Source organism: Oncorhynchus kisutch, linkage group LG19, assembly GCF_002021735.2.
Source record: "Oncorhynchus kisutch isolate 150728-3 linkage group LG19, Okis_V2, whole genome shotgun sequence".
NCBI classification, from domain to species: Eukaryota; Metazoa; Chordata; class Actinopteri; order Salmoniformes; family Salmonidae; genus Oncorhynchus; species Oncorhynchus kisutch.
In genome coordinates, this window is record NC_034192.2 from 7,661,455 (window position 1) to 7,672,496 (window position 11,042).

The following is an 11,042-nucleotide window of genomic DNA, read 5'->3' on the forward strand; positions in this document are numbered from 1 at the left end:
AAAAAGAACTTGAGCATGCATAACTATTAACCCCCCCAAAGTCAATACTTTGTAGAGCCACCTTTCCCAGGAATTACAGCTGCAAGCCTCTGTCTCTATAAACCTGGCACATCTAGCCACTGGGATTTTTGCCCATTCTTCAAGGCAAAACTGCTCCAGCTCCTTCAAGTTGTATGGGTTCCCCTGGTGTACATCAATCTTTAAGTCATACCACAGATTCTCAATTGGATTGAGGTCTGGGCTTTGACTAGGCATTTCCAAGGCATTTAAATGTCTACCCTTAAACCACTCGAGTGTTGCTTTAGCAGCATGCTTAGGGTCATTGTCCTGCTGGAAGGTGAACCTCCGTCCCAGTCTCAAATCTCTGGAAGACTGAAACAGGTTTCCCTCAAGAATTACCCTGTATTTAGCTCTATCCATCATTCCTTAAATTCTGATCAGTTTCCCAGTCCCTGCTGATGAAAAACATGATGATGGCCTCGGGTGATGAGTAGTGTTGGGTTTTCATTAGACATTGCGCTTTCCTTGATGGCCAAAAAGCTAAATTTTTGTCTCATCTGACTAGAATACCTTCTTCCATATGTTTGGGGAGTCTCCCACATGCTTTAGGCGAACACCAAACGTGTTTGCTTATTTTTTTTCTTTAAGCAATGTCTTTTTTTCTGGCCACTCTTCCATAAAGCCCAGCTCTGTGGAGTGCACAGCTTAAAGTGGTCCTATGGACAGAGACTCCAATCTCCGCCTGTGGAGCTTTGCAGCTCCTTCAGGGTTATCTTTGGTCTCTTTGTTGCCTCTCTGATTAATGCCCTCCGTGCCTGGTCCGTGAGTTTTGGTGCTGGATTTAATTGTGCTCCATGGGATGTTCAAAGTTTCAGATTTTTTTTTTATAACCCAACCCTGATCTGTACTTCTCCACAACTTTGTCCCTGACCTGTTTGGAGAGCTCCTTGGTCTTCATGGTGCCGTTTGCTTGGTGGTGCCGTTTGCTTAGTGGTGTTGCAGGCTCTGAGGCCTTTCAGAACATGTGTATATCTACTAAGATCATGTGACAGATCATGTGACACTTAGATTGCACACAGGTGGACTTTATTTAACTAATTATGTGACTTCTGAAGGTAATTGGTTGCACCAGATGTTATTTAGGGTCTTCATAGTAAAGGGGGTGAATACATATGCACGCACCACTTTTCCCTTTTTATTTTTTATTTATTTTTTGAAACAAGTTATTTTTTTCATTTCACTTCACCAATTTGGACTATTATGTGTATGTCTATTACATGAAAAACAAATAAAAATCAATTTAAATTACAGGTTGTAATGCAACAAAATAGGAAAAACGCGAAGGGGAATGAATACTTTTGCAAGGCACTGCAAGGCACATATTCGTCGCCAGACCCACTGGCTCCAGGTCATCTACAAGTCCATGCTAGGTAAAGCTCCGCCTTATCTCAGCTCACTGGTCACGATGGCAACACCCATCCGTAGCACGCGCTCCAGCAGGTGTATCTCACTGATCATCCCTAAAGCCAACACCTCATTTGGCCGCCTTTCGTTCCAGTACTCTGCTGCCTGTGACTGGAATGAATTGCAAAATCGCTGAAGTTGGAGACTTTTATCTCCCTCACCAACTTCAAACATCAGCTATCTGAGCAGCTAACCGATCGCTGCAGCTGTACATAGTCTATTGGTAAATAGCCCACCCTTTTTCACCTACCTCATCCCCATACTGTTTTTATTTATTTACTTTTCTGCTCTTTTGCACACCAATATCTCTACCTGTACATGACCATCTGATCATTCATCACTCCAGTGTTAATCTGCAAAATTGTAATTATTTGCCTACCTCCTCATGCCTTTTGCACACATTGTATATAGACTCCCCCTTTGTTTTCTACTGTGTTATTGACTTGTTAATTGTTTACTCCATGTGTAACTCTTTGTTGTCTGCTCACACTGCTATGCTTTATCTTGGCCAGGTCGCAGTTGCAAATGAGAACTTGTTCTCAACTAGCCTACCTGGTTAAATAAAGGTGAAATATATATTTTTTTTAAACTGACATCGGTTTGAGGGGAAGTTACAAGGACATGTGCTGGAGTGTTTTGCATTGATTACGTCATCCAATTCAGTCCATTAAAATACCATGAGCGACTCTTAGCATGCTGCTTCATTCAGACACACGGCATCGTAATACATGTTACCCAAATCATTCATATCTATAGTACTCCATTCATTCACCATATTAGCCAACAAATAAAATATTAATTTGCTTGGGAAAGTGGCATGTAACCAGCAGGTGTTATGTTTGTCTTTTGGATTTGGGGATCCAAGCCAGGCTGTTTGACCCTAAGGAGAGAGCTGAGTTAATTCCACTCAGAGCCATGGCAACGGGAATTCACAGGCTTTCCTGGATTTGCTTTGAAAGCACTTTTGATATGCCCTCTTCAAAGATCAGTCAGTATTTTTTTGTGCAAAAATACTTGATTTGCCTCAACTGGCAGCTTCATGTGTTAGACAATATTGAATTAATATCTTGAATAACTTCTACATCAATCCCTATTTGTAATACATGTGTCCTTGAAAGATCTAAGAGCCCCAGGCATGATGTCTGATATATAAGATCCAGTGGCTGGTCTGGTGATGGGAAATTAGGGGGAAAATAGTGGAGATAAGATCAGGGGTGTGGAGGTTTCCCTGGGCGTTTCTCTGTACTGAAATAGTCGGTCATTATTAAGCTATTTAGATGTGGAGCTTTCAAAGCTATGATAATGGTACTCCCTCCCATGGTCCATGTCAGTCTGGGTTATTAATTTACATTCAACAATATACAATTTATTTGGTTGAAAGAACACTTAAGAGTGTAGTGTAGTTTATGAGTGTGGAGTGGTGTACATACACGCTGTGTGTGCCCTTGTTCGTTTGTGATTGACTGTGTGTGCGTGTGGCAGAGAGAGTCGACAAGTGTTTTTACACGTGTACAAATCTATGAGAGCTTGTGTATGTGTGAGTGAGTGAGGGAGCTGGTGTGTGACTGCCACCAATCATCCCTAGTACCAGCAGCTGGTCAGAGGAATGCTGTGTTGGTGTTAGGGATCCTCTAAACTCCTCAAATGTTACACCCTCCAGTACCATCATCTGACTGAGGGCTGATGCTGCACCTCACCTCAGCAGGCTGGCCAGACACAGGGCTGGGAGGGGTATCACGGTGGGCTGCTGACTGGGCTGTCATTTAACCATGAACTGTCATTTTTGTCTCTCAGCTCCATTCAGTGCCAAGTTGCCCAGGACTGTGAGCACCAATGGACAGTTAGTACATTGATTTCATCTTTGTTTATTAAAGCTGTCATTATCTATTAATCTGCTTCACTTGGCCACTCCTATTGATGGTATATTATAGAAATACAAACTCAAATATATAACTTCTTCTAAAACTAGAATAAAATCAAAAAAGCTGTGTTCTACAACTTCTCAAAAGATCAGTTTGGCAGATTAGCCATGTGACTGTGTGTCTGTCCCAAGTGATGTATGTGATCGTTGGTACCAACATCTATCTCTATGTCACAAAGGGGAAGTTCGACCCAGAGACAATGCAGTTGATGTGAACTCGTACACATTCCAAAGGCATGATTACTTAACCACAATGAGTTGTATGTGTGTGTGAGAGAGCGATCTGCTGGCTCTGAGCCATGCTTTCTCATATCCAGCGTTTGTCTCTCCCGCCCCGGCACAGCGCTCATCCGCCTCATTAGCCTCTTACAAAGGAGCGGGCATAGTTGGAAAGTGTGCACGTGTTCTCTCCTCAACCTCTCCCTCACACCTTCCTACAACCTTTCTCAATTCGGTACACCTCCCCCTTACATCCCATCTACTCCTCCCCAGTGCTCTCCTCCATCTGTACTCCTACACCTCCTTTTGTTCCTCCCTTCCTTACACCCCAAACGCCGCTACAACTCTCTAAGTCCGACTTACACCTACATCCCCCTACGTTCCTCCTCATCCCCTACACATCCCTCCATCTTCCTAGACCTCCTCAGTCTCTTCAGAGAGACACCGTGGGAGGTGCCTCTAGGTCTCCCTCTCACTTACCTCATCGACATTAACATCTCCCACGTCACAACCCCCCACTTAACCACAGTGCTCCCCTCATTCACCCCTACCATATGAGTCCCCTCCTTGGACTCGCCAAACACAAAGTTCTAGGCCAGGTCCTCCCTTATATGATTAATTCCATGTTTGGAACCACAGGTTGGTTTATCAGGACATTTATGGCAGGGGTTAGTTACATCTGAGTGTATTGAAGGTGAATGATCCTGATAAAACCATGTGAATATGGGTTTATCAGGGTTTATCAGGACATTTATGGCAGGGGTTAGTTACATCTGAGTGTATTGAAGGTGAATGATCCTGATAAAACCATGTGAATATGGGTTTATCAGGGTTTATCAGGACATATGGCAGGGGTTAGTTACATCTGAGTGTATTGAAGGTGAATGATCCTGATAAAACCATGTGAATATGGGTTTATCAGGGTTTATCAGGACATATGGCAGGGGTTAGTTACATCTGAGTGTATTGAAGGTGAATGATCCTGATAAAACCATGTGAATATGGGTTTATCAGGGTTTATCAGGACATATGGCAGGGGTTAGTTACATCTGAGTGTATTGAAGGTGAATGATCCTGATAAAACCATGTGAATATGGGTTTATCAGGGTTTATCAGGACATATGGCAGGGGTTAGTTACATCTGAGTGTATTGAAGGTGAATGATCCTGATAAAACCATGTGAATATGGGCTGCTGTGGTGGACACTGTTGCCCAGGTTTACTAAGTAAACAAAACATTGATTCAGTTACCGACTAACACTGAGTATCCACTGGTGATAGAAATGAAATGAATCAGCCCATAAAATGAGATCATTTTAAAACACTGACCGAGATTAGATTGCGCAACAGGTGCTTAACAACAATGGATTTATTTGGTAGCTTCTCCATCAACATGTTTCCCTATTCAATTTCCATTAGGACGTCTCCAATCCTAAAGTGACGGAACTCCCCCCTGATTTACATCCAGAAAACAAAGAAGGTGATCAAACAATCAGACTTGATGAAGACTTCAAGTCCAGGAATTTCACTCTGTAATTGGGCACTGTGTCCTCTGCTGCGGTAACATCAGAGAGACTGAGGTATGTGTAGGAAGAAGTTTTGCTTTAGTACATCATTTTCACTCTTGGTTTTTTGTTTTTCTCTCCACGGGTAAATACGGATCCCCCTTCTCCTTCCATGGGTAGATGAATCCCAGAGCCTTGTGGGAAGACAGCATCTGTGGCCTACGTACTCCTAAAAGTATTCCACCTCCACTGCACCCTGCCTGAGCAGGTCAGGGGGAGAGCTGGGCTGGTATGGAGGGGGAGACACCCTGACACACAAAAATGTAACGATTTGTTAAGATATCTGCAACATGTCAAACACAACCTTTTACACTACACACACCCTTCTCTTCGAACCAAAACACGTCCTTTTTGACTTTGTGCTCCATTGAGTAACTCGTCTGTATCTGCCTTTCTGAGTACAAAAAAGCTGCTGGTGCTTCATCCAGGAGGTTACATATTTAGTTTACATATAGCCGAAGGATTGCATGCAATATAAACTAGGTAAATGAAGAAAGAGGCGTTCCCAACGTCAACTACAAGGAAGTCCCCTTCTTTACTTACACACTGTATTCTCCAAATCAACGTTTATGAAATAGAAACAGGGAAGCCGTGTCTGTCGGCGATATCTTGAGTGTGTGTGTGTGTGTGTGTGTGTGCGTGCGTGCGTGTGTGTTTGTGAGCTCGTAACGTAGTTGTGTGGAGGAGGTACACTACGGCTCAGTGACAAGACACAGAACACTCCACACCTCCTTATCAGAAGCCTGGTACCAACCGGAGCCGCTCCTCCTCTCTGCCTGTGTGTGTGTGTGTGTGTGAACATGTTCATGTGTGAGAGAATGTGTGAGGGAGGTTTTGTTTTTCAGCAAAGACTTTAAGCTGATTTCTAACTTTTGAACGCTATGTATCTCACCCTCCTCTCTTTCTCCTCACCTCTATCAGGCGGGAGGATGGAGGTAAGGATTTGACTTAGGATGGCCCGGGTGACAAGTGGAGGGGTGAATCTGGGGCTGAGGAGTTGGCTTCGTAGTTTGGGGGTGGGTGACATATTTGTGGACCCCATGAAACATTCCCCAGACCTAGGGTCTGAGAGGAAGCTATCAAAGCTGAGGAGGTATCAGATGACCCCTACAGCCCCAGGGCTTATCTGGAGGTGCCACTGAATGCGAACATCACTACTGACACTACAGATAATAAACAGGACAGCCAGATCTACACCAGGTCCCCATTTGACTCAGCCTGTTATTGAAGATCCCTTTCTGGGTTGCGATTGTGGAGGAGAGGCTACTCGCGAGCAGTCTCTGGATGTGTCTCGCTGAGAGGTCTGGACTAGGCTCCCCGCTGTGTGATGATGGGATGGATGTAGTTTTGTCCTGAATGGGATGGCTGATGGGAGGATGAACAGACAAAGTGGGGAGAAGTTGGAGAAAGGGGGGAAAGGGTGTAGTTTGGTGTGTGTTTGTTTGAAAGATAGACACAGATAGGAGACATGGCAAGAGGGTCAGTGTGTGGGTGGGGGGGTGGGGTAAGCAATGAGACACGCAGACACAGAAATGTTCTGTTTATTCACAGACTGGGAGCGGCACAGGAAGTGGCCAACCGGAGGTTCCCGGGGAAAAGCGAGGGGCGATCCCACGTTTCTATAGAAGGAAATGGGGCGTGTGGGAGAGTGCTTGACAGAGACCACTTCCAGTCTGGGAGCTGCAGAAAGGTTTGGAACACGGTCATGTTATCGTCATTCATAGGAGGTCATGGTCACAATAGAAGACTATAGTCATACTTATATTCATGATGTCATATCACCAGACTGTTTCAGCTTTAGCCATCTCTGGTTCCCTATTAGTAGCTACGGAGCTTGCCAGGCTAGCTATCTGTGTGTTAGTGCCTCAGGGCTGGGTGCATGGCTAAGGAATGGCAGCGGTGGTGAAGGAATGTCTGTCATCTCCTCTTTCATCTCCTCTTTCTCTCCTCTCCCCTTCTCTCCAGTTGACAGGTGCACAGCTCTGGCCCCTCAGCCCTGTGTACACTACCCAACCACACATGAGGACAGACCAGCCCAAATCCCTTTAACATTCTCACACACTTTCTCTCTTTTTCTTTCACTCTCTCCCACTCACACATACACCACTCTAAACCATTGCTCACTCTGCCCCCCGTCTCTCTCTCTCTTACATACTCTCCCTAACCCCCCCCTCTCCTCCCCCTCTCCCTCCATCCTCTCCTGTCTCCTTCCCCCCCTTCTCCTTCCCTCATCCTCTTGTTGTTCCTGACATTCCTCATGGTGGGTAACCCTGGCATTGATCTTCTCAGGTTTAATCTCCCCCTGCCCCTTGCCCTACCCAATGCATTCCTCACCCATCACCTCCCTCACGCCTTATCAGAGATGGCCGTACGGGTGTCTGTGGTTTTAACCCATCAGCCTGCAAATCATGTGGAAGTATGAAGCTCAGACAGGGACAGTAGAGTCTGCTGGGGATGAGAGGTCAGAGGAATGGTTAGTGTAGGACAGCATCTCAGTTAGGGGGTCTACTATGGATGGAGCTGTGGTGGTCCCAGTGTTTAGTAACACCCAGAGCAATGGCCCTGAGCTGATAGTGAGCACACTGTCCTGTGTGGGATTGGAGACTGTTTATGTCCTCTTAATGGTATGTCAAGGCTCGCACACATCACACAGAATGTGGATCTAGCGTTTACATTTTTCACGTGATTCTATACGTAAAATTGGTGCGCACTCTGTTCTCATATTTGGTTCAGAAGTGCTAACTACTCTCAGCCAGCAAATGTTATTGGTGTGTCTGAGTCCTTACAGGGATAATAGGCTTTGTCTTATACCTCCCACACTAGATGTTCCTACTACCTGAAGAGGTGTGTCTGTGTGTCTGTGTGTCTGTGTGCATGCGTGTATCTTAAAGGGCCAGGCACCCTGCCTGCGTCTCCCTGGTATCTCCGTGTCTTGTTCCAGCTCCAGTTCTCAATCTGACTGTTCTCTGCTGCTGGAATGTTGCCTCTGGAATTCTGCAGTCGTCGAGCCACTATGCTTTACCCTACTAACACGCTGCCTGGATACCATCCCATAGATACCATACAAAAGCATTACACTATCTTTCTCATTTGGTCCTGCTGTACATGCCTACACGTACGCTACGGTCACAAGACGCAGGCCTCCTTACTGTCCCTAGAATTTCTAAGCAAACAGCTGGAGGCAGGGCTTTCTTCTATAGAGCTCCATTTTTATGGAATGGTCTGCCTATCCATGTGAGAGACCTTTGTCTTTATTGAAGACTCATCTCTTCAGTAGGTGTCACTCCCTGACCTTAGAGCTTTTATGTCTCTTATTTGGTTTGGTCAGGGTGTGATTTGGGTGGGCATTCTATGTTCTTTTTTCTATGTTTTTGTATTTCTTTGTGTTGGCTGGGTATGGTTCTCAATCAGGGACAGCTGTCTATCGTTGTCTCTGATTGGGAACCATACTTAGGTAGCTTTTTCCCACATGGTTTTTGTGGGTAGTTCATTTCTGTTTAGTGTTTGCACCTTAAAGGACTGTTTCGGTTATTCTCTTTGTTATTTTTGTTATAGTGTTCAGTTTTAATAAAGAAAGCATGAACACTTACCATGCTGCGCTTTGGTCCGATGATTCCTCATCTTCCGACGACGAATACCATGACAGTAGGTCCTGTGATTGAGTGTAGTTGGGCCCAGGAGTGTGAAGGTGAACGGAAAGACACTGGAGCAACGAACCGCCCTTGCTGTCTCTGCCTGGCCAGTTCCCCTCTGTCCACTGGGATTCTCTGCCTCTAACCCTATTACAGGGGCTGAGTCACTGGCTTACTGGTGCTCTTCCATGCCGTCCCTAGGAGGGGTGCGTCACTTGAGTGGGTTGAGTCACTGACGTGATCTTCCTGTCCGGGTTGACGCACCCCTTGGGCTCGTGCCGTGGGGGAGATCTTTGTGGGCTATACTCGGCCTTGTGTCAGGATGGTAAGTTGGTGGTTGAAGATATCCCTCTAGTGGTGTGGGGGCTGTGCCTTGGCAAAGTGGGTGGGGTTGTATCCTGCCTGTTTGGCCCTGTCCGGGGGTATCGTCGGACGGGGCCACAGTGTCTCCCGACCCCTGCTGCCTCAGCCTCCAGTATTTATGCTGCAATAGTTTGTGTCGTGGGGCTAGGGTCAGTCTGTTATATCTGGAGTATTTCTCCTGTCCTACCCGATGTCCTGTGTGAATTTAAGTATGCTCTCTCTAATTCTCTCTTTTTTTCCCACTCTTTTCTCTCTCTCTCTCTCTCTCTCTCTCTCTCTCTCTCTCTCTCTCTCTCTCTCTCTCTCTCTCTCTCTCTCTCTCTCTATCTCTCTCTCTCTCTCTCTCTCTCTCTCTCTCTCTCTCTCTCTCTCTCTCTCTCTCTCTCTCTCTCTCTCTCTCTCTCTCTCTCTCTCTCTCTCTCTCTCTCTCTCTCTCTCTCTCCTCTCTCTCTCTCTCTCTCTCTCTCTCTCTCTCTCTCTCTCTCTCTCTCCATTGGTTTATATACCTCACATTTGGTCATAAATGTCCCTCCTCCCCTCAGATACAATGGCAATATAGTTCAAAGTTTCTCACATTGTCTGCCACCTGTTAAACAATCTACTACAAGCCCAAGGTCTCTCCCCTCCCTGGGTGGGGACAGAATGTCCTGTAAGGAACACAGTATTCCAGCCCGTCTGACGACAGCTCCATTCGTTTCTAACAAGGAACAGAAAGTCCTTGTTCTAATTCTTGACTAAAACTACACAGCTTATATTCAGTATTATGACTATAATATGATTCAGACAGTAACAGAGTAGTATTCTGTTTAGTTATAATTCTAAGCTAAATGTATACATAATTTAGTCATTAGGTCAGCAACTTTACTCCTGAGTTGCTGACCTGTTGCACCCTCTACACCCACTGTGATTATTATTATTTGACCCTGCTGGTCATCTATGAACATTTGACCATTTTGGCCATGTTCTGTTATAATCTCCACCCGGCACAGCCAGAAGAAGACTGGCCACCCCTCATAGCCTGGTTCCTCTCTAGGTTTCTTCCTAGGTTCCGGCCTTTCTAGGGAGTTTTTCCTAGCCACCGTGCTTCTACACCTGCATTGCTTGCTGTTTTGGGGTTTTAAGCTGGGTTTCTGTACAGCATTTTGTGACATCATCTGCTGTAATATGGGCTTTATAAATACATTTGATTGATTGATCCCATGGATACCATCCTATAGATACCATCCCACGGGTATGTCTGGAGTCACGGTTACCACAATCCGCTGTCCAGCCATATCTGCTGTTTTTTCTGACCCTGATCAATGGTTGTTATGGTCAACCCCAAGATGAGAGATTTCTCTGATACATCTCCTTTTATTAGGCTTTGACCCAAGTGTGGGCTGCAAGTGTTCAAGTACCTTAAACCCGCTGTTCTAATCTATATGAAATGTCCAAAACTGCCAAAGTTGCGCTCCTTCGTTACTTTCTCAGAAACTGATTTTAACAGAAAGTCAGACACCCAGTTGCTGACAACTGAATCATCCCACATGTTCTATTACTGTTCAACACAGCTCCGCCATATTTCTGTAGACACATGACAAATCAGCTGCTTACTCCAATACATTTGTAGTTTCAGTACAAACAAGTACACTGCAATCTACCTGTCAGTCTTTCCAGACAGATCTGTGTTTTTGCATGGTCCACATTGAGTATTTGTACAGATGATTATCCAACATGTTAAATAATCAGATGTATCATATCAGACTGCTATGGCTCATGACTGTTCACAACTAGCTTGGTGGGTCACATTCCAAATGACAATTCCCTCCCTTTACTGTACATAATCTGCTTGGTGGCTGGGTATAGTAGATCTATAATTGCACAAGCCTAGAATGAGGGC